The sequence below is a fragment of the Patella vulgata genome, chromosome 4 (assembly GCF_932274485.2).
Source record: "Patella vulgata chromosome 4, xgPatVulg1.2, whole genome shotgun sequence".
In the NCBI taxonomy this organism is placed as follows: domain Eukaryota; kingdom Metazoa; phylum Mollusca; class Gastropoda; family Patellidae; genus Patella; species Patella vulgata.
Genome location: NC_065882.2, coordinates 82,721,022 through 82,746,230, shown reverse-complemented (window position 1 = coordinate 82,746,230; position 25,209 = coordinate 82,721,022). Strand labels below are relative to the sequence as shown.

General features: G+C 36.9%; 1 protein-coding gene and 1 long non-coding RNA gene across 2 annotated transcripts in view; one reads left to right on the top strand and one right to left on the bottom strand.

Moving 5' to 3' along the window:
* The window catches only part of LOC126818535 (prostaglandin E2 receptor EP4 subtype), a 211,376-nt gene that overhangs the window by 140,186 nt on the left and 45,981 nt on the right, over positions 1-25,209 (top strand). The gene's annotated exons all lie outside the window — the stretch shown is intronic.
* On the bottom strand, positions 6,270-8,375 carry LOC126818546 (uncharacterized). The gene is made up of 3 exons (XR_007679266.2): positions 8,151-8,375; positions 7,291-7,406; positions 6,270-6,779 (listed from the first exon to the last, which is right to left on the bottom strand). It is a non-coding gene; the product is annotated as an uncharacterized LOC126818546 (long non-coding RNA).

Here is a 25,209-nt window from a genome sequence, read left to right as displayed (position 1 = left end):
TCAGTGATATGTAATATGATATCAGGAATTTCGTATTAAGACCCGTAATTTGGTAGTGAGGCCAGCTTGATTCGCAGTTAGTGAACGGTAAGTATTCTTAGTGAAGGATGAGATAGTGAGGGCTGACTTGATCTCGTGGCCGCTTCAACATTGATAAATGAATTCGACAACCCGACAGCACGACATTTTTACGCGACAATACGACATTTTACGCGACATTACGACATTCTTAATGTACGACATTCTTAATGTCGTGGTGTCGGGTGAAAATGTCGTAGTGTCGGGTTAAAAAATGTCGTGATGTCGGATTGTCGTGGTGTTGGGTTATAATGTCGTGATGTCGTGGTGTCGGGTTGTCGCCTTATGAAGGGCGACACCACGACATCACGACATGATACCAATCAGCCACCATAGCCGAAAACCGAATTTGACCAAAATCAAAAAATGTATTTTTCACATGTATTGCGCCCTTCATTTCTTCCAATACGGCAACCTGAAAGTGGTCCACTTTCTGAACTCCAATCAACAAATCAACCAATCAGGCTGTTGTCGTTGCCTTAACATGACACCAGACGTGTCACTGATGAAACAAATATGCCCGAAACAAATGTCGCGGTTAGTGCGAGCCATTTGTGACAATTTCTAGGTCCCAAATATTAGCGATTTTATAGCTCCTTTAAAAGCGAATGCAAGTTAAGTATATGTTTAATAGCGCTTTTATCTAGTGTATCTTTTATTTTGATATTTCTTATAGAATAAGGCTATATAGCAATTATGTGCGCTTTTTGTTGTATAATACTAATAATAGTATATTCATCTATATTTCTCGTTTAAAAAATGTATGTTTTATCTCCTATAGACACTTATTCGCTGGAATCTATGACATATCTATCCACACCCCTGTTTGTCGGGACATCTAACAATATAATAGGGCATATAAATATATAGTGAGTTGGTAGAGTTACTTGGGACCCAAGTTGGCGTCATTTTACACTTGACGTCATATTAGCATGACGTCATATGAAATTCCTGGCTTCACAGTTGTCGCAACTTTATCTATATACGGCTTTGGTGTCAACTTGGTGTCAACCTCCTCTCTACCCGGGAACTTTCGGGACTTTTGGTTTTCATTTTTGGTTGTGGAAAATGGCACCATCGACTACAGGATGGAAAACGGATGGTAAGTAAAATTATTATTATTTCGAATACCGAAAGAATTTTAAGTAAATAAACTAAATCAAATGAGTATAATTGAGTATGGATTAGTCTTATGCGCGATTTATTTTAGCTAGAATGGTAGGCCTAGATCTAATGCCAGTGGGGCTCACTTAGACTTGAAATAACTTTAAGTTCAGATATGGACGTCACGCAGGGTTGGGTGTTAAGACCAGCACTATTCATTGTTTGTGTGTTGGATCTAGGCTACAATTTTAAAGTCGTGTTTACTTTTGGCACTTTTCTTTTGATAAATCTAACACCAGTCAGCTGGAGTTGTATTGTTTTTATTATTTATTTCCAGCTTAAAGCCTGCATCACAAAGGAAACTAGTGCTACATGTATGTAGGCCTATCCATGAATCCAATCACTTGACAAGCAATCAGGTAGGCTTTGATCGTTCGTTTTAGCCTAATTCCTTTTAGGCTATACGATAGGCCTTCTGTAACAGAGTTGGATCAGCTGATATTCTAAATCTATTGTTTTTATTTTCAAAGACATTACAAATTATCAAATAAGACTATAATGCACTTGGGTACATTGAACCAGGGGTTAACCGTACCCCAATGACAGTGGTTCAATTCAATCTGCTACATCACAGTTTTATGATCAAAATTTTTAAAAAATTCAAAATGGATCAAGCTCTTGTTTATCTGGATTGAAGATTAGACATATGAATTGGTTGCAAGTACAAGAATTTTCTAGGCTAAGCAGTTAACATGTATTTATGGAAAATGATAAGTGAAAGTAGTGAATTTTCACTTTTAAGCACTCTTTTGAAAAAATTATTGCCTAAAAAATAATTGACAGCATGTTGCAACTGGACCTTTAAATAAATCAAAATTATTTCTTTCTTTCAGGCAAGAAGGAAATAATCAAGTTTATAAAAGAAAACAAACAACTTTCCGGTGCGTTGAAGTGCCTTTCAGAAACACACGTGAAATTATTTGATGAAAGAAAGACATACAGACTGAAAGCGTCAAAAGCTCTTAAAAACTAGGTAGATAAAGAGCTGACAGTCCTCGCTATAATAGTTAAAAAAAACCCCTAGATAATGAAAAGTGAATGTCTTGAAAATTCACAATCAACTTAGCGCCGTTAGGGCTTTTTGGAGAAGAGCGGAGTCTCGATTATCATTTTTTTAAAACCAAATCACTACCTGCCAATTGTTATTAAATCCATTGAGAATCTCGAGCATCCGATAACATCGAGAGTTAATAACGGTCTTGGGACGTTAATAAATGTCTAATTAATGATTTATATAACATTTAATGCCCATAGAAATATCTAGAATAGGCAGATTTAGCTATTACATAATGCATCTTTAATATACATGTATGTGCTTTTATGGACACAATGTTTTAAATTGGACTATAATGTTAGGTGTTTAGCAGTCGAATAGCTTGATGCTTAGGCTAAGCATAGATAATCAATTTTATTGAGTCGATGATTTGGTACATAATAAAATCAATTTTAATTGAGCCAGATTGGTGAAACTTGTGTGTATAGTTTCACTTCACCAAAACCTTGATTAACTTAATTAATATGTGTCGGTTGAGCACCAAAACCTTGATTAACTTAATATGTGTGGGTTGAACACCAAGCTCACTCTTGGCTTGTTTCTTCCACCTCTACCAACTTGAAAATGATATTAGATTTAAGGGCATATAGCTCTATTCTTGGGAACTTTAGCATAGACGAAGGTGGTGGGTCTAAAAGCACATTTTACTGTATATTAAGTGATTTCTATTCAATGTTTGAAATTTTATTATAATTTTTTAATCAGTTATGTTTGGTAAATATGTGAACAGTTCAAACGTTGTTCCTTGTTAATCCATTCCACACGATTTTATTATAGTTAGTTTGCAATTTGTGAATCAGGCCTTTTTAAATACTTATTGGATATTAGGCATCCAGTTTTTCAAAGTAAGCTATTGACTGAAATGGAACAGTATTAAATTTTAATTCGTGTTTGTAATTTTGAATAAGGGATGTTTCTGAGTTTGAGGTTTAGCTATTTTAATATGAAACTTTTGTCAGAATTAAAACAGCTGTGTTTTTTTCACTTTACTCTAAATTACTCAAACATATATTAAGACTAAATGATTGATTTATAAGAACGTTTATTTTTGTTGTACATGTGTCATAGGTCATGTATTTGGATAGTTGGCATTAGTTTCAAATTCTTGAATAAATTTTATGTTTTAAAGTATAATGTTTGCAAAGATTATTGTTGCTGCAAACAAGATTCAGTTTACATCTAACAACTCTTGACAGTGCCACCGATTAGCGTAGACCTAACCAAACGCTCCTTCGAGTACCCCTTGATATAACTAATAAAGTAATCAACGTATATATTGTGTTTGACCCTACATCCTTCACTGTCCTTGTACCACGCCTTTCATTCCCCATATATGTGCCTCGCTTGACCCAGTAGTGCTCCCAACAATTAGACCCTTCGAGAATGCACATACCCCCCCCCCCTGCACACCATAAGTCTAGCCTAGCAATGTTTCCTTACCAACATAAGTGTTCCCTAATATACAAATTGTCCTACCTAATGATAATGTCATAGACACCGGTATAAATAATGGCTTTTTATATTACTCAATGTTTAAGCCCGAGACGATTAAACAATTTAAAGGGCAATATTGGTGCCAGTCATTATCACATATGTGATAGAACTGGTTAAACACGTTCCAAATATTATTTTATCACATCGATCATTGCTACAATAGAGACGTAATCAATGCTTGAACAATCGGAAGTGACGAACGCAAAAGGAAAACACTAGTTATCTCTCTATATAACTGACTGAAGTGACGATTGATAACAGATACATGGGCGAATTTCTGCTCACTAATAATTCCTTCGAAGACCAAAAGTTGTCATATGAGACTGTAACAGCATATCTGACAATTCAAAAAAGTAATTGAATGTCATTAGATAAGAGAACACCAGCGGCTGCCAGGCAGGTTACACCCACATTTTCGAGAGATGGATAGAGAACAAGCTAAAAAGAAAGTGATTTTTCCTACAATCAAGGGCCATAATTCAGAAAATTACAATTCGATATGCGCAAATATCGAAAAGAACCGAGATCTTTGGGTTATAAACTTACATTTCAAGTTTCAACAAAATCGGATAAAAATTGTGACCTCTATAGGGTCCACAACCTTGATATACCATATTTTTTTTACGCTATTTGAGAACGAGGTGCGGCCATTTTGTCTGTCAGTTTTGGGCTTATTCTCACGAAATTCGAACTCAGCCGTCCTTATGGTGTAACGTGTTGTATACTACTACGTTTTTTTTAAATCGGATAAAAATTATGACCTCTATAGGCTTCACAAGCTAAAAATGCGATTTTTCGTACAATCAGGGGCCATAATTCAGGAAGTTACGGTCCGATATGCGCGAATATCGACAGGAACCAAGATCTTTGGGTTATAAACTTACATGTCAAGTTTTAAACAAAACTGGATAAAAATTGTGACCTCTATAGGGTCAACAACCTTGATATACCATATTTTTACGCTACTTGAGAACGAAGTGCGGCCATTTTGTCTGTCAGTTTTGAGCTGATTTTGACGAAATTCGAACTCAGCCGTCCTTAGGGTGTAACGGTGATATAATAATACGTTTTTTTAAATCGGATAAAAATTATGACCTCTATAGGGTCCACAAGCTAAAAACGCGATTTTTCGGACAATCAGGGGCCATAATTCAGGAAGTGACGGTCCGATATGCGCGAATATCGAAAGGAACCAAGATCTTTGGGTTATAAACTTACATTTCAAGTTTCAACAAAATCGGATAAAAATTGTGACCTCTATAGGGTCCACAACCATGATATACCAATTTTTTACGCTATTTGGGAACGAAGGGCGGCCATTTCGTCTGTCAGTTTTGGACTGATTTTCACGAAATTCGAACTCAGCCGTCCTTAGGGTGTAACGGTGATATAAAAATACGGTTTTTTAAATCGGATAAAAATTATGACCTTTATAGGATCCACAAGCTAAAAACGCGATTTTTCGTTCAATCAGGGGCCATAATTCAGGAAGTTACGTTCCGATATGCGCGAATATCGAAAGGAACCGAGATCTTTTGGTTATAAGCATACATTTCAAGTTTAAACCAAATCTGATAAAAATTGTGACCTCTACAGTGTTCACAAGCTAGAAACGTGATTTTTCGTACAATCAGGGGCCATAATCCATGAAGTTACAGTCCGATACATACCAATATCGAAAGGAACCGAGATCTTAGGGTGATAAACCTATATTTCAAGTTTCATTGAAATCGGATAAAAATAAACTGTTCACAAACAATTGTGGACGGACGGACGTTCGGGCGGAAGGATGGACGGACAGGGTCGACGACAAAATACGCCCACATGAAAATGTGGGCGTATAACGAGAAATAGAAACAGTCCGTAAATTCACGTGTGTTTATTAATTTTATACTTATATAAACATGGTATTGCACGGACTTTTTCTATTTTTCTTTCATGTTCTCTTATCTAGTGACAGTCAATTCTTTTTATGAATTGTCAGATATCCTTTCACAGTCTCACACAACAACTTTTGATCTTCGAAGGAATTATTAGTGAGCAAAAATTCGCCGTAATGCGTCCCCATAAATAACTGCATTAACACTCGGCTTTCCTGTATAGAAAACTTATAGCAACATAGCAAAAAACCAAGGTATATTAAATTAAGAACGGGGCGTCTTCATATCTATTGTATTCAGTTTGTCGCGGATTAGCTACCAGTGTTGACCGTGAAAATTCTTCGGATTTTCCGACATGATTTCTCCTTGCCAATGGTGTAGGATAGAGGGTTATGACAAGGAGCAGTTGGCTGGATCAGGGTATAGATTGGCACACACACAAAAGAACCCTTCAGAGTTGGGGTTGGGATTCCAAATATGTGTAGTCCATACCACACTGTATGGTGTTAAACCCCATTTCATTTCATCCCGTTTGTGGCTGAACATTTATCTATTTTTCAAATATATTTTTCGATGTCATAAAGATAAATATACACCTGTTGTTTTAAATATAATCTTTTAATCATAAAACGTAACATTGTATAAATATAAGAACATCACTTTGACTTTCAAATGGATATACATGAAACAAATTATTGCGATAAATGAACGAAACCAAGATTAGTTTTGACCATAAACAAGGGACATAAATGAAACAAATTATTGCTATAAATGGACGAAATTTTGACCATAAACAACGGACGATATCTACAATGTGTTTTTAACCTTGACATGGACATAGACACATATTTCCACAATCATACACCTGATGTCCGACTCCCTTATTACATACACTAGCTGTATAGGAGGCTCGAACCTTTCTTCCTTTTAAATTAGTTGGACAGTGATCCTTGGTCCATTCTTTCACTCTACGTTCACATTCTGTTCCACAAGTTATCATTTCTGTTCGACGACAACCACATCCGGCCCAGCCTTTACATCCCTGGATCTTACCAAAATCATGAAGAACTGTGGCATAGTTGTCATTATCAACAGCCTTACAGAAACAACTGAAACGTAAACGTATAAAAAATATTTTCTTGTCAACAAATATACTTGTACGACAACAAGGATTGGTTATCAACCAAGGAAACATTAACCCAATAGTAGACCTATCGACAATGGCTGTGGTTATCCGACATGTTAAATTGCAATTAGCTTTGGTACTATAAGCCTCCCGCGTTTCTCCATCTATTCAGAAACATCCGGAATAACAGATATGAGTCGCTTGTAAACTATAATTAATTAAAGATTCTTGTCGACATTTATGGGGGGGGGGGGGGGGTATAAATGGTCAAAACAAGTCAATATACGCTAAAATGTTTTTATTGGAATCTTTTTAATCTTTTTAACCATATTGATTAAAAGTCAGGAGATTATTTACCGTTGGTATGATTTTGTGTTATTAATTAAATGTTATATATTCAATTTGATGATATTTTTGAATGGAGGGAATTACAAATAACGATCACTAGTTATATTATTAGAAATTAAAAATTTAAAACAGGATGTTAGACTTACTTTTTTTCATTCCAACCTTTCTTTAGAAGCCAAGCATCAACATTATATACCACAGCTATCAAAACAATAAGGGAGACAACACCAATTTTAGCCATTTTTGGATTGGACTGTTGAAGCTGTAACAAAAATGGTTTATATACAAACTAATTTCAAAGAGAGATCTTTTCCTACTAACAAAAATTAATGGCAATTTTAATAATTTTATGTAACTGGTTCACGACATTAAATAAATACATTGTATATACCGAGAAAACGCACGTGTTCGATGCCTGCGTTGGACGAGAAAGTTAATCGGAATTTTTCGGCATGGTCCAATCTTGACAGTAATGCAGGACATACGGCCTGGCAAGAAACAACGTATAGTCATTCGAATGGGACGAAACCCTGAAGTCATGTGTACATATTGGCGTGCACGTAAAATATCCCTTGGCAGTTGGCATTCGATAGCAGCGCTGCCCGGGTCAAATGTCCCTCATAACACACTGTATGGTGTATCCCCGTTTTCATTAGCCCAGAACAGTCGGACGTTAAACCGCATTTGACTGCAAGGACTGGTGAAACATAATGCTACTGCGACTAATCCAGTTTTCATTTCATTGAATAGAATTACTGAACGACAATATTATTCTCTATCAAGTTAATGATTAGAGGTGTAATCCAATTTGATAAAGTGTACGCATGTCCTGTATAGTACACGATAGCTGTCAATTATAGCTAAGAACACGAATACGTAACATTCTGGTGTTAAAATGTTCACCGCTCTATTGAAATCTATTAGTATTAAATTGGATAAATTGTTACATACCTCGACGCTCTAATTAAATCTATTACAGTATTAAATTGGACAAATTCTTACTTACCTCAGCGTATTTATCGAGATGAAAAGAGAAAAGAATAAAACTGTTAAGATTGTCCTCATATTTATACTATGGTTGATTAGAGAGACACGCCCAATCCGGGATGTTTTTCCTATACCAGGAAAATCCGGGATTGTTTGTGGGAACCAATAAAATTGCTACAGTCAAAGATCCATTGAAGCAGGATGATATCACAGTTATTAGCGTCACTCAATAGAGACCTAAGGCCACAACCAATACCCGTGGTTAGAGCTACCCGGTTCATTTTCCTGGTTCATGAAGACTTGAGATGAGACGAAGATCTATTCAAGCATGACGATACTAACGTCATAAAATTGTTACACTACATACATACAGTATATAAGCAGCTCCCATCTGACCCAAAAAAAAAACTTGTTTACAATTCGACAGCTATTGCTATACAGGGTTGGTCCTGTCTTAAATTTAGTAGGCATACCAAAACTTGTATTTACCTTCTCTTAGTAATTATTTTATGTGTTCATAAACCTATAGTTGGGCCGTGAAATGGATACGACTCACTTATGAACCGAGGCCTTAAACTACAAATGAACATTTTGTCATTAAATCTAGTCATCATGATCATTATTCTAAAAGGGCACATACACGTTCAATAATTCCGTCAATATTATTGACCCAAGATATTGAATCAATATATTGAATCAATAATATTGACAGGAATTGCCCACACACGATTCAATATTTCCATCAATAATTTCATCATTTTTTGGTCATTTTTCAAAATGGATGCTATGTTTACTCTTCCAAGGTTGACGATGGAATGAAAATATTGACGCAATTATTCACAGATTCTCCACACACGATCAATATTGTCATTCAATAAATTGACCGTTCGTCAATATATTGATGAACCATCAATAAAAATCAAAATGGTTTTGATCCGTCAATATATTGACGCAATGATGGTTATTGACAATATTTTACATCAATATAGCCCACACACGTCCAATAGTCAATAATATTGACGGAATTATTGAACATGTATGGGCCCCTTAAGTTAAGTAAACTGATACTCATCTAAATTATTGATCAGCATGTATATAGAAAGTGGTTGGATATTATACAGTTGTCATTAACAGGTGTATAACCAGGTGTAACAGATTCCACTATTAGTGTAAAAACAAGAACACAGATTCCACCTTGGGGACAATACGCATATAAAATGGCATATAAAGCTACGTTCACACTAGAGGTTTAATCTGAATTGAATTGAATTCAGAATAAAGCCTTATTCCGGACTTTAGCGTCACACTCAATTCGACAAAAACTGAATCTGAATAAACGAATCCGTATATTTTTCCGAATTTAACCCGGAACAATTATTCCGAATCGGGTTATTCGCAGTCAAGATTTGAGTGTGGCACGCTTGATTCAGATCTACAGTCTTACCGGAAACGATAACTTTCAGGGCATGCTGGGGTGTAGTCTACATAGCCGCAACCCTTCGTCACTGAAACAAATGCTGCGGTAACATAACTAGCTAACAATAGATTGTTAGGCAACGAAGCATACGCCCTCAGCAGCTAAGTCCTCCGAACAATCAACAAGGGTTGTGGCATACTTTTCCTTTTGTCAACACACTAAATTCTGATTACGAGTTCTACCCTATACTAACAGTTAATATCATGGGCCATAACTCGGGCAGTAATAATTATCGTAAATCGTTCAAAATCAATTGGCTTCTTCATCCATGACCTTAAACACTGCATAAATATGATGGGCTATAACTCTGGCAGTAATTATCGTAAATCGTTCAAATTCAATTTGCTTCTTCATCCATGAGCTTTAACACTGTGCATAAATTTAAAGTCAATCAGATATTAACATTAGCCTCTAGCGCGTCGGGCGGGAGCGACGAGAATATATGACCACATTTCAAATTCGAAGATAGGTGTGTTCAGATCACAGCTGACCATTCACGGTCTAGACCTTGGGGGCAGGGCAGGTAAGCTTTAGTTGTCTCGAGTCTAGTCCCTAGCATCTATTGCTATATGCTGGATAAAAATGACAACAAAATGTATTGCTTTACATTATGTATGTTTAGTTATGAACTGGGAGCCACGATGGTTCAGTGAGTAAGAAGCTGGCTCGCTAGTCTGGGGGTCGGTGTTGACCGTTGCAGGACGAAGGGTCTGACAAGGACAGCTTTCTAGTCGTCTGGATGGGACGTTTACACATTGACGTGGACGTAAAAAAAATCCCTTGATAGTTGGAATATTCGATAAAAGCATGGGCCGTAGCGTCGCTGTCCTGGGAAAATGCCCGTCTTTATAAGCCCAGTCGGACCAGAACAGTAGGAAGTTTAACCCCATTTTATAACATTTTAATTATGAAATGTATATTCGCTAGCACAAAGTCAAGAGTTGATGTATCGCAAACGCTACCAAAAGAGTGATCATCCCCGTTCGCATTTGATTTTGGTGCCAACGAAATCGTGCCCCGGCGCTGCATGGCAAGGTGTCGAGACGATCTAAGACCCGGCGTCGCTGATGTAGCCTTGCTTGACTCAGGAAATTAAACATAAGCAACATAAGATCACCAATACGAATGTCTGGCGCATCCATCTTGGATATGAATGACCTTCACTGCGCATTCAGTGTGGCGCTTTTCATTCTGAATTCAATCAAAATAAACTGTAACGTGACGCACCGCTTTTAAACCGGAGTCTCCGGAATTCGCATTGAATGCGCATGCAGTGTGAACGCAGCTTGAGATCTGTTCATGGCATGAATTATCTCTAAGGGTTAGATGTGTTACAAACAGTTATTTGTTCGTAAGTGGATGTTTCTCCATTTCCTATCTTTATCGAGATTTTGTTCCGTTAAATTCCATTTTTGAGAAATCCACAAGCTAAACATAAACTACCACTACATTTAATTGGTGTTGACATCTTTATTACATACTTCAGCGTCTGATCATGTTTTTGTTTACATTGGTAATGTGCGCATACTAGTTTTATGATTGAAGTCAGAATAGCGCAGTGACGTAGGAACCAGTCTGACGTCATTTAGAGCAGGTTGTCCAGTCTAAATAGCGCAGTGACGTAGGAACCAGTCCGATGTAATTAAGAGCAGGTTATCCAGTCTACACATGTCCCACTGGAAATTAGTGGAGTCCGCAAAGTGTTAAATGTTTCTTATTCAGTTGAGAAGTGAATGAATTCGTTCGAAGTTAATATTATTGGGATTAAAAGAAGTACAATTTAGCTAAACATATAGCGAAGTTTTTATATCGTCTGCAGATAATGCTATGGTGGCTGATTGGTATCATGTCCTGATGTCGGGTTGTCGCGTTATGTTCCGACATCACGACATTTTAACCCGACACCACAACAACATGACAATGCGACCTCACGACATTTTTAACCTGACAATAGGGCCTCCCCTAATGTGCATGACGAATGACAAGCGAATGACGAATGACGAATGACAAGGAATTTCTAAGCAATAACTCCTCCCTTTAGGCCAATTTAATTCAACTACAGTAATAAGTTTTATACCTATCGACTTATTCAATAATTGGCCCGCGCGTAGGGGTCTTTAGCAGTGGGAGGAAACCGGAGGACCTGGAGAAAACCCATGAGGTTGGACAGGCGACCCTACTCCTTGTCACGTACAACCAATCTAGTAATAACTAACAGGAACGATAAACCGAATCTAGATATTATTTATTTTTATAAAACTTGTATGAAGTAAGATTCCATAGCTTTGTTTAATTCTGTGGAACATATGATACCATAGTATAGTTTATAGTTTTATGGAATGACTTGTAAATTTCTCGCGGAATCTTCACCAACACAATCCTGTGCAGCCCACTCAGGCCAGTCTTTACTTAAATTTAACTTGTCAATCATTTCCGCTAAACAGTTCATTGATGGCCTCTCCTGTAAAACAAGTTGCTTTTGAGAGAAATGTGGCACTTGACTTAACAGTTCCTTTGCCAAATGAAACTCTTTTTGTTTTTTCAACAAAGTCCTGTTCGTTAAAGCAGTTATGGTTGTTGTCTGTAACCAGTTTCTAACGTTCTTAGAGTTGATACTGTCGTATGTATTACCAGAGATAACTACATATGCATTCAAAATGACATAAATGATACAATCATAACCATTGGGCTGTTGAGTTGTATCTTCAGAAAAAGTACATGTCCAACCTGATTTGTGAAATGAACTCAAGCAATTTGATGAGCAGTGCTACAATTCATAATATATGAACGAAGAAATCTAAATGATAGTCGTAACTACTACTAGCCATTGAGTCCAACATAAATATTTATTTAGTGGTAATGTTAACAATGGATAAACACCAGTGCTGACTAGGGCCTTTAGGGTCTAAATTTAAGGGGGTTAATAAAATATCTTTGTTCAAAGCTTCCGATCGTTTGTTGCAAGAATACGCAATGTCATATGTCCCTATGGCAACCGTTTGATAACGATGAAAGTACTAGTCATAAAATTTAATTTTTAGTGTTTTCTTTTTATCTAATACATGAATTTTACTTATATGTTTAACTGAGAGTTAGATCATTTTACATATATATAAAAGTAGACATCAATCAGTTTCACGGAATGTGATCACTAATCCTTGAATGGATTCATCTATGGCATCACTGCAAAGCCAGTGTGTTTTTGCATTGATTTTAGTGCAATGCTGATATGTAGAGTATCTGTACAATGCTCTTCCAATGGATGGGTATATGTAATAACTGGGGATGTTTTAGATGCCTTGGTAGATGGGGTTGATGTGAACGTAGGAAAAAAAATCAGCAGTTTCGAGACCACCATCAACATCCTTCATTATAGAGTCAGGGGCAGGTTCGACAATGTAATCATAATCATGTTGCCTTGGCTTTTTACGTCCCGATTTCTTCTCTCTCCTGGGCGGTTAGACTATTTTCTTTTATCCGGTTCACCCTTGTCACCTATGGCCATCTGAACAGCTAATATATGGTAGCAAAGTCCAGTACGCGGACATGAACATGTACTTGGCTTTGGATTCAGCGTTACACTATGTACTCCTTTACTACAGCTATTTATCAATGAAAATGATCCTGTTTGTGAGCTCAAACCCACAAAACCCTTGTTACAGCAAACTCGTGCCATAGATAATCTGTATGTATCAAGCTTTTCTACTATTTCACTAACTTTATCTTTGTCTTTTATTGTAGATACTATCTGATCGACTGACTCAAATTGTGGTAAATCGTCATAGTTGATATCTGTTATAGTAGCATATGCTTCTTTCATCTTATAATTTCCAAGACCACTTTTGGCTCTTGAAAACTCGTACATGTAATGATTCTGCAGATAGTATAAGGTAATGTGGCGTTTTTTTCTTCCGTCTTTGGCCACGAAATGGTGTAGCGGTTGGGTAGTGTGGGGAATTCTGCTGCAATTGTTGCTCAGGACCCACATCCCGGTAATGTCTCTGTCACCAGTGATCTATTGGCCGATCACAAGCCGGTTAAGTAGAGCCTCTTCAGAGGAGAGGGTGGACTAGCTAAAAAATGAAATGAAATGGAGTTTAACGTCCTACTGTTCTGCTCCTAACCTGGGCTAATGAAGACGGGCATACGCCATACAGTGTGCTATGAGGGAAATTTTGCCCGGACAGCGGCACTATGGCCTACTCTTATATCGAATTCCAACTGCCAAGGGATCTTTTACGTGCACGCCAATGTGTACACGGGACCTCGGTTTTTCGTCCCATCCGAACGACTAGACAGCTTTCCTTGTCAGCCCCTCCGTCCTGCATCACTGACAAGGGAGAACCACGCCGGTAAATCTGGATGAACTTTCTCGGCCAATGCAGGGATCGAACACCCGACCTCCAGGCTAGCAAGCTAGCGTATTACCCACTTAGCCACGTGATCCCCGGACTAGCTAAAAAGTAGTTGTGCTATGTTCGGCTCTCTCTCTCTTCGAACAAACGAAACAAAACTGTATAAAACTATAAAGTTTTACTATGTATTATAACATATATACAGGTAAGTTTTATTGGACTGGGAAAACTCTTTTATACTATTTATAAAGAGGCGAAATGTCCCAGTTCAAGCCGTTCTGTGATCTGTTCTGTTTCTGTGTAATAGCTTAAAGCTATACTGTGTATTAACTGCAAGCAGTTAAAAGCTGTATCTTTCCATTAAACACAGGCGTTTAAAGTCTGTGTCTGTTCATTAGGTGCATATAAAGGCTGTATCCGTGTTTAAACTGCAAGGCGTTTAAAGTCTGTTGATTAGATGCAATCATCTGAAGGCTGTGAGCTCAAAGAACACTTCTCAAGAACTATAGGTGGAATTACTTGAGCTTCGCTTCGACCTTGGAAACGGATATCCCAGTGGAAAAAACTGACCTAGGGAACTAATGCTGGGTAACACATTCGCCTGGCCTTCTCGACAGGATGGCCCCCGTTCCTGAGAATTCATCCCCAGATCATGCAAAATTATAAACTATACTCCTTATGTAACCAAAGTATACATTGTCAACAATATAATGCAACATTATTTAACAGATGGACATAATGTGATTTATGATTAAGTTGACATACAAAAGTATTATTTTGTTACGTTTAATAAGTTATAGGATATGCATATAAATTATAATTGAATGCTATATATTCAAATTCAGTTATTTAAGTAAAGGGAGATAATAATACTCAATAATATTAGACAATGTATTATGGTACATTTCCAACAAAATAGATTATTTAATAGGGGTATAAACTCCCTAATAGTATGCGAAATAACAAGACATGGGTTTCTATTAAATTATAAAATTAAACATAATATATGGCAGATAGCAATATTATTATAAAACTTAGAAAGAGTCTGTCAACATACTATTTATACAGTTTTCAAATAATATCCAGTCCCTCACTCTATATAACTTCAGTGACCTATATCTAAATATAGCTGTTAAAGTCTCGACTATTTAGGCGTCTACAGACTATAAATACTAATAAAAAGAAACTAGCTTTGCCACAGTAATACCATAGTGTCAACTGGTGATTCAGTCCAATTTGTCTGAGCTTTCATAACACGATTTAAAGACTCACTCAAGTTGTTACATGGAATCTTATTTTCAACAAAGGCTGAGAATTTTGAAGTTAAATCAAACTTGTCAACAAACTCATCTTTCGTGTCAGAATCCAGGAGTTGCTCGATATCATCTTTTAGAACCTTCACATCGTCGGTCTTCCCATCTTGTTTCTGAACCCAGTATTCGATGTCTTTTAATAAGTGATTTCTACATATAATTGAATGAAGTCCAGGAAAGAGTTTGAGGGCATTGCATATACCCCTCTCTCTATCTGTAATTATAGGAAGATTTGGGAAGTCCTTTTTTCCTTGAATCATATTGAAAGTTTTTTTTTCAGGAAGTCAGTGTGAACTTTTTAAAATTTTCGTTCATGCAGAAGATACATGACAGGAAATATCGGGTTTCCTTCTAAAAGAGTATTTCTAATTTCTACAGGAGAAATATAGAAGTCGCCCAGATTGAGTGTTGTATCATACGACAATATTTGGGATAATTTTGGATCTTTCGAACTCTCATTGATAAGTTTTTTGGCTAATCCTATACAACTGTCTGTTCCAATATACATCAGTAGATGGAGATACAGGATTATTCGCTTTATGGCTCCAATATGGAGTGCTAATTCATACAAGGAGAAGAGTTCATCACTGCAAAGTTTTTTTTCATCTTTTCGATGTCTGAGTACAAAATTGTCTACTTGTTTGGAATTTCTTAGACATGATACTATCGAATTGGCAAATGATGTGTAAGACGTTTCATGCAGGGTTTTGTAAATCTGTCAATAGATGTCACAACTGACTTCTTTGTGGGTATGAAAACTTTCGAACAATTCTGTCATTTCCATGCGGAGTATTTTCAACTAGGTTCTGATCTCCAATATACTGTATCAAATAAAGTGACTGGTCGCTGTCTTTTATGGTAGATACATATCGTTTGAAACCATTTAATGAATCCTTTCTTTTGCCGTTTGGGTCTTTAATATAATAATATCTCTTAACGAGCCGTTGCTCCTTTGATCTGTTGGGGTGTTAGATGGACATGCGACCCTACTTAGTGCCACATACAAGCAGGGCGTCTAAACCACGCCACCTGACTCAATTACAATTACAGAGATATTTTACGTGCACCCCAATGTATACACGGGACTCACGTTTTTGTTCCATCCGAACGACTAGACAGCTGTTCTTGTAAGGGAAACCGCTATTGGCCAACACCAGGGGCAAACCCTAGCGAGCCAGCGCCTCAGTCACTTAGCCGCTGTGGCTCCCATAGCAGAACAGTTGGACGTTAAACCTCATTTCATTTTCCTACTTTTCCGAACCGGGGGGTGGATGGCTGAATGGTTAGCGTGCGCGCGCTGTATCATAAAGTCTGTCATTGAGTCAACTGGCGTGGTTTCGAATCCCCGGTTGTACGTGACAAGGAGTAGGGTCGCCTGTCCAACCTCGTGGGTTTCCTCCCACTGCTAATGACCCCTACGCGCAAGCGAATTATTGAAATAAAAATAACCATATGTTAGTCCCGAAATGACCTAGTTTGTGTCGAGTAGACGTTAAACCCCATCTCTCTCTCTCTCTCTCTCTCTCTCTCTCTCTCCTTTTCCGAACCAATCGGACTATTGAAGATAGGCATACGCTATGCAAAGTGATATGACTGAAATTTCCAATGGACCGTGGCATTTCTTCATCAAATTTTAACTCTGAAGGATTCTTTTATGTACACCCCATTGGGTACACATGAGGTTGGTTTTTTTGTCCTATCTACAATACTAGACACTATTCCTTGCCAGGCCCTTTGTCCTGCACTACCGACATGGTGAAATCGCGCTGCAATATCCCGGGGAACATAATCATATTATGAAGAGGAATACGGCCGATAAACCGACACCACGACCACCCGACATCACGCAATATCGCGTAAAAATGCCGTATTGTCGGATTAAAATGTCGTGATGTCGGGCTAAAATGTCGTGATGTCGTGTTGTCAGGTTGTCGCCTTTTGAAGGACGACACCACGACATCACGACATGATACCAATCAGCCACAAAATGATGCCGATTGTTATAATGAATAAAATAAAAATAAATATAAATTATTAAATTAAATTAAATTAAATAATTTGATTAAATTAAAGTATTAAATTAAATTAAAGTATTAAATTAAATTAAAGTATTAAATTAATTAAATTAAAGTATTAAATTAATTAAATTAAAGTATTAAATTAAACAAATTGTTGACAAATGTTGAATTCATCATGTCTTTGTAAATAATGAATCGATTTATCTTGATCAATTGTATAGTTTGAGGGTCTATATTTACAATTTTGAGTGAAGATGGCTCAATTAATTATAATCAGATTGGTGCGAACTTCCCGTAAAGTGTATATAGCAACCACTGGCTATATATACATACAATTTAGTTTTGTCATTTGATGTGCTCTCTAAATGAAATGGGGTTTAACGTCCTACTGTTCTGCTCCTAAACTGGGCTAATGAAGACCGGCATACGCCATACAGTGTGCTTAAATCATATTTGATGTAATTTAGTCTATCTCAGACGAATAGAACACGGATGTATATATAGCCACCTGAACAAACTAACAGTTACACCGCTGTCGATTGGTTAATACTAGGTCACTATATATACATGTACTACCATACTTACATAGGTTAATCCCTACAGATCCCGGATGTTTGTTCACAATGGAAAACTACCCTAGTAACCCCATGTTTTTCAACTTCCTAACTTGATACTCACGTACTTGGAGTTTCACGGATATTTGATAAAATGTTTAAGTTGACAATTTTTACTTGAGCTTTGGGAGTATTATGATGGAAGTAACACGTATAATTTCAGATGATATCACGTTCTATGGTTCTTGAGGGGCACGGTGGCTAAGTGGGTGGTTAAGACGCCGGTTTCGTAAGCCTGGAGGTCGGTTGTTCGATCCCTGCATTGCATAGAAAGTTCATCCAGATTTTCCGGCGTGACTCCCCCTTGTCAGTTATGCAGGACGGGGAGTTTGACAATGACAGCTGTTTAGTCGTTCGAATGGGACGAAAACCGAGGTCCCGTGTACTCATTGGCGTGCACGTAAAAGTTGGAATTCGATACAAAAGTAGGCCGTAGTGCCTAATGTATGGCGTATGCCATGTGTCCTTTAGCCCAGTTAAACTACATTTCATTTCTTTTTCATTTCTATGGTACTGTAATTAATGTGTAGCTGGAGGATATAAATGATATTACAACTGAAAATATTTAATCAAAGATACATTATGGGAGATTAGATATAGAGCTGACAGTTCTCACTATAATAGTTAAAAACTAGATAAACATGCATTATGCAATAGCTAAATTACAAACGCCGCTTGCTAATTGGTGTTTAACGCCTGCTTCTACAATAGTGATATTACAAAAATTACTTTTTCAAACACTTTTGTGTTTAAATCCCGTCACATTTGCATTAATTTGTTTCAATGACATTTAGTAATTGAACTGGAGTATACAGGTCACAATTCTATGGATTACAGGTCACAATTCTATGGATTACAGGTCACAATTCTATGGATTACAGGTCACAATTCTATGGATTACAGTAATTGTATTCCATACAATTCTGACCTGTATATACATTTGCATTAGACTGTGCAGAAACGCGTACATGGAAGACGGGGCTTAGGTTTACGGTAGATCTTCATGATGCCAGTAAATATAGCTCTAATTATCCATGAAATAGGAAAGTATCAACATTCAATCAGTTCCCGTTTAACAATTGGTTTCGTTCCTACTGTGTTATTATATCCAAAAGCGCCTGGACATTTCCTAGTCAAAATGCTAACTGAAAAATTCGATATTAATATTATTTGCACAGCTTCGGTCATATTATCGAACCTTGAGATCGAAATAAAAAGTCATTTCACTGAATTAACAAATAAATGAAATGAGGTTTAACGTCCAACTGTTCTGCTATTATATACTGGGCTAATGAAGATGGGCATACGCCATACATTGTGCTATGAGGGAAAGTTTGCCCGGGCAGCGGCACTATCGCCTGCTCTTATATCGAATTCCAACTGCCAAGAGATTTTTTACGTGCATTCCGATGTATACACGGGACCTCGGTTTTTCGTCTAATCCGAAGGACTAGACAGCTGTCCTTATCAGGCCCTCCGTTCTGCACCACTGACAAGGGGAAACCACGTCGGAAAATCCCGATGAACTTTCTCGGCCAATGTAGGGATCGCGAGCCAGCGTCTTACCCACTTAGCCACCGTGGCTCCCAGAAGGCATACAACCGTAGACACAGACTAGTCATAGACATATAGAAAGACTCAACCTAAACAAAGAAAAATACAGCTATTTACATATGATGATACCATCATACCAGGGGACGGGCTGATCTTTGCTCTGTAAGGGGAACGACGCAGGGGCGGATCCAACCATGGGGGGGGGGGGCGGCAGTTTCCCAAAACAATATACCTATTGCCCCACCCCCTTGATTTCTTTTTTGTTGGTAATACATGGTCTCTTGTCATTTTTGCGTATATACATACACACTGAGCTTTTTAAAGAGAGAAATCCAACACCCCGTTTGACGGCAATTTTTATTATGAATTAATACAATTACATTGCGATTCAATTTCATTGATGCAAAGCATTAATTAGGATATCACATACTATGTCTATATCATTATCTCGCGCTTTGAATGTCCATCCTAAGGATAAAGCACACGACCGTGATACATTTCTGATAAAAAGTGTTGTTTTATAAAAAAAAAAAAAAAAAAACATTTATGTAGCTGAGCAGGAGGTGGGGGTGCACCCGGATCCGCCCCTACGACATGTTGCAAATTCCCGCGTGACTCTATAACGTTAATTACCTGATATAACAAAACGCCTTATAAAATGATAATTTGTATATTATTTTACAGGTATATAAAAAACATGTTTCCGTTTTCTACAATGAATAATTTATTGTTATGCCGTGTAGAAAGATACGGTGTTAAAACGTGTTACAAATGTCTGTATTACATGGTAGATCTTAATTTGTCATTTAAACAATTGGTATGTTATTGCTTACGTTTAATCGAAAATTCCAATAAACAATTAATGTTTAGTTTAAAGGAATGTGCCACAGGTGGTAGACTGTATTTATATAATGTTTAAATGGGTATTTTAGATAGATTATTACACGCAACAATCTGATTAAAATACGTTTCGTTTTTTATACTTTCGATGACCTACACTACATGAAGATCTGACCGGATGGACCGACAGGTCTCGTCAGAAGTCATACGAGCGGCTTTTTACTTATGACGTCAGACATTTGATTAACAAATCAGCATTGATGTTCCTAGCCTAAAGCTCGCTGTAACATACCGTTCCATTGACTAATCTCTCACACCATTCAGAACAGGTCAATGATAACAACTCTTCCAGATCCTAGTGTAGTAAAGACAAGTAAAACGAAATTTTGAACTATAAAAAACGAAACGAAATAGGATCCGTGTTTTAATCAGATTGTATATGGAAGGTCTGCCTAGATAAAGAATAAGATTTTGTGTTAAATGGGTGTCCTGGAAACAAATGGGTTCACTTACATCAAATATCTGGTTCTACAAATTGTATTTGTCCCTTCTCAGCCAATTCCTAAGCTTAACAAACATTTTCGTTTTAGGTCATATTTAAATGATATTTAAAGGAGCCAAGTCTTCAACTCAATATCATCCACAGTCTTTGACATTGTAAACACGACTTATGGGTCAATTTAAATCAACATTGATGTTGATATTACTGTGAAAAGAAGAACTTCTGATATCCAATATTCTTTAAGACAAAAGATGAACGAGGCTAAACACACCCCATTCAGGAGAATACTACCGATGTAGACTAAAAATAAACAGACGCCAAAGACTACCTTTCAATTCGGACTATTCGCGTATTTTTGCCGAACATAACTGATTAGAAATTACAGTAAAACAGAAACGATTGAATGTAAATCGGTTTATATACATTCATATTACACTATTATTGTTACCCATTTGTGTCAATTTCTAGGTACCAAACGATAGCGATTTAGTTTCTTTAAATGTGTATTTTTATGTATGAACCTGTTTTTACTATCGGTCTAAAAGATACCAGGGACGGACTAGATGTCTCGATCATTGCTGCGTTAAGGGTTCCCACATTATGTGGGGAGGGGGTGTGGGTTTCTATCCAACTCGTATCTAAATGTGTTTGAAAAACTGTTGGTAAATGGTACCTTTTCTATGATATATCATGGTGTTTCTAGCTTATGCACATATTTAACGTGTGTTATTCATAACAATTCATCTAAAACCACAGGGGTCCCTAAACTATGCAATAACATTAACTAGCTTAGAGGCCGTCGTGTGTGGGGGGCGGAGGGGGGATGGTTGAATGGTTAGCATGTGCGTGCTGTATCATAAGGCCTGTCATTGGGTCAACTGGCGTGGTTTTGAATCCCTGGTTGTACGTGACAGGCAATAGAGCCGCCTGACCAATCTCGTGGGTTTTCTCATATATGTTTACGATAGATAAATGCATAAATAAATAAAATAATTTGTCCTGGTAAAAAAATTCTCCATTTTACTTAATACTGTCATGGGGATCACGTGGCTAAGTGGGTAAGACGCTGGCTCGCTAGCCTGGAGGTCGGGTGTTCGATCCCTGCATTGGCCGAGAAAGTTCATCCAGATTTTCTGGCGTGGTTCCCCCTTGTCAGTGATGCAGGACGGAGGGCCTGTCAAGGACAGCTGTCTAGTCCTTCGGATGAGACGAAAAACCAAGGTCCCGTGTATATATTGGAATGCACGTAAAAGATCCCTTGGCAGATGGAATTCGATATTAGAGTAGGCGATAGTGCCGCTGCCCGGGAAAAATTTTACTCATAGCACACTGTATGGCGTATGCCCGTCTTCATTAGCCCAGCATAGGAGCAGAACAGTAGGACGTTAAACCCCATTTCATTTCATTTCATTTCATACTGTCATACATTAAATCATATATGCTAGCTGTCTGCCTTCTATAGGCGTCTTCAGATATTACTAATGTATTCAAAATATTGAATTTACCATAAATATACATTCTTACAATAATAGATTTCCATAACAATGGATTATAAATAATATTAGGTAACGTACAACAAAAGGTTAAAAGTATATAATACATAACATGCCATTAATTTACATTGTCTTCCTGGTATAGTTTGACAATAGCCAATATGGGAATAATAAGACGAAATAAAGGTTCATAGACCAAATCTGACTATAAAACTTAACCTTTCATTAATTGACATAGTCTTTCTGGTATAGTCTAACAAAGACATAAAAGAGAGACCAATTAACTGTCAATAGATCAACTATGTAATTTGGTTTTAAACTAAATCTTTCATTAGCATTTATATCAATTATATTCTCTAATAAACCGATAAATCTCCGTTTACAATGTCGAAGTATAAAGTGTATATTAAGCTTTATTTAAATTTTATTAGAATATGAACATGGTGGGAAGGGAGAAACTAAGCATTTAAATCTGGTGAGAACCGGTCAATAAAGTATGTTTCCATATTCTATCTCTTGATAGTATTGTCAATTTTGACTTTATAAAAAGGAAAAATACTAAATTTAATATTTAAATTCTTAGCACAGGTATTTAAATGTTTAGAGACTTTCAGAACATGATTATTTTGTAAACCCTGTTGTCTTTGTACTCGGATGCGTGCGCGTAGTTCAGTTCCGCACTCCCCTGTATAATTCTTCTTACATTAGTTGCATACAAGAACATAAATTAAATATACAGTACTACAACGTATAATTAGTATTAGAAAAAGTGAATTTAGTATTAATAATAATCATATGGTGGCAACATTTCCAAGAAAAAAAATAAAGGTTAAAAATGCCTATGTTTAATTGTCTACATGTTTCGCCTGAGCTTGTCAAGACATACAATAACAATGGCGTGACGCAATGGAAGAATAAACATACAATAATATAATAATAATGAAGTAAATATATATATATGTAACACTACCTATAACAGAAGATCAGCATAATTGGTAAGACCTTTATTAAGAACATGAAATAGACATAATTGGGGAGGAGCTCTATTCCAAGTCTGACTTACTGACTTATATAGCGTTCAACAATTAGGGAAGATGAACACGAGTGATCATCATATATGGTATTGTTTATTTATCAAATTATGGTGTCTGTAATTACACTGTATATTTCCTTGGATGTCATTGTCAGGTCATAGTATGATACACTGACCACTACTACATTCTCTTTGAAGTTATACCGAGTGTTATACACATATCATGTGTAGCTGGTAAAGGACGTATTGAATTAATTAGATGTTTAATAGGATCGTAGGCAGTCCGTGCCTTAACAGAAGTTTATACAGAGGTAAAACGTCAATATCATATATTATCAAATCATAAAGTTCTACGCGCCTAAATGATCGTTCAATTTGATGAAAAGTATAAATCACTTTGTCACATATAGTATAATATTGTAATTAGTTTGAAATGTTAAATTAGAGTTTAAATTTGTCAATAAAATATTGTTCCTTCAATCTCATTTTCATGGTGTCTGAATACGGCATCTTAAAGAAAGGGTATATTTTGAACTCGCCATTACCGCAGATATCAAGGTGCTAGCTTAAAGGGACTTTCCTTAAATTTCGTTCCTGATATAAAATGTAGTGGCTGTGCCGAACTGTACATCGGTTGCACTAACAAATTATAAAACAGAGTTATGGTTCATAAACAACATGTCAGGGAACCAAATTGAAGGAAGATGCCTTATATTATTGAAGTCAATGGTGAAATAAATAGTGGTCTGCCTCCAGATTGTCATGAAATAAGGGCAAATAATTCATATTTATCGCACATATTTCATTTTATATGTACATATGTTATCCAGGGATGGTAAAACATAGCTGTAAGACAGATTCCTTTGGTAATATTAGTTCGGCAACCAAAGATAAGATTGATTCAGTCAGTGACATGTTTAGGGGGTAGGGATGAATGGTTCAGTATAGATCTGTAAAACTACAATCAATGCAGCTTATTTGTGATTTTTCTGTTTGCATATTGTCCAGGGTTTCTAGAAACACACTCCTTGCCAGTCTGGCTATCTACAAAGTGGACAGTTATTGGTATTTGGACAGATGCTACATTTAAATTCTGTACATTTTTCATGACATGGCAGTAAATAATTATATTTTTGAAAAAAAAATCCAGATTATGTGTGTTTTTCTATGTAGTTTTTCACAGAACGCAAATACTGCTTTTAATAAGAAAGATGTTTAAATTTTAGCACAAAAGGTCCATGGACCTGACATGCCCCGCTGTACATGAAGTAGCATGTATACTTAAAGGGCCATCAGTTTTGCAAATATTCCTCGATTTTGATTTTCTTTCACCGGAATGTTGCCAGAATACATGGGAAGCAAATAAAAAGGTCTTTTGGTGATACATGAAGTTTCACCCCTGCATAGGACACAGCTAACCAAATATGCCTGGGCCGTCACAAATGAAACAAGGACCAAAGCTATCTTTAGCCCCCCCCCCCTCTCTCTCTTCCCTCTTTTACATGGCGATCTTTGCTGACTTTTTGGTGTAGAATGATAATGTTTTTGAGACAAGAGTTAAGAGGTTGGTTAGGTTGAAATGTAGGGCGGAAAATTGCATGGTTACTTGCCTCCTACCTCCAGCATGTTCATCTCAAGTTTTTCATTATGAACCTCATACGTGCTTTTGGGCAAGAGGTTGTCACATGTTGCTCCATCTGTGGTAGAAAGCTTTCTACCCAACAAAAATTTGCGAAAAAATTAGAGCCGGTCTCAGAGACGAAAATTAACATTAAAGTCAATGGGGAAATCATTGGTGATCTGTGGCCATATACGAATGTGCATTACCATCTATCAATATATCAACACCGACACTGTAGGTAACAAAGTGAACACAACA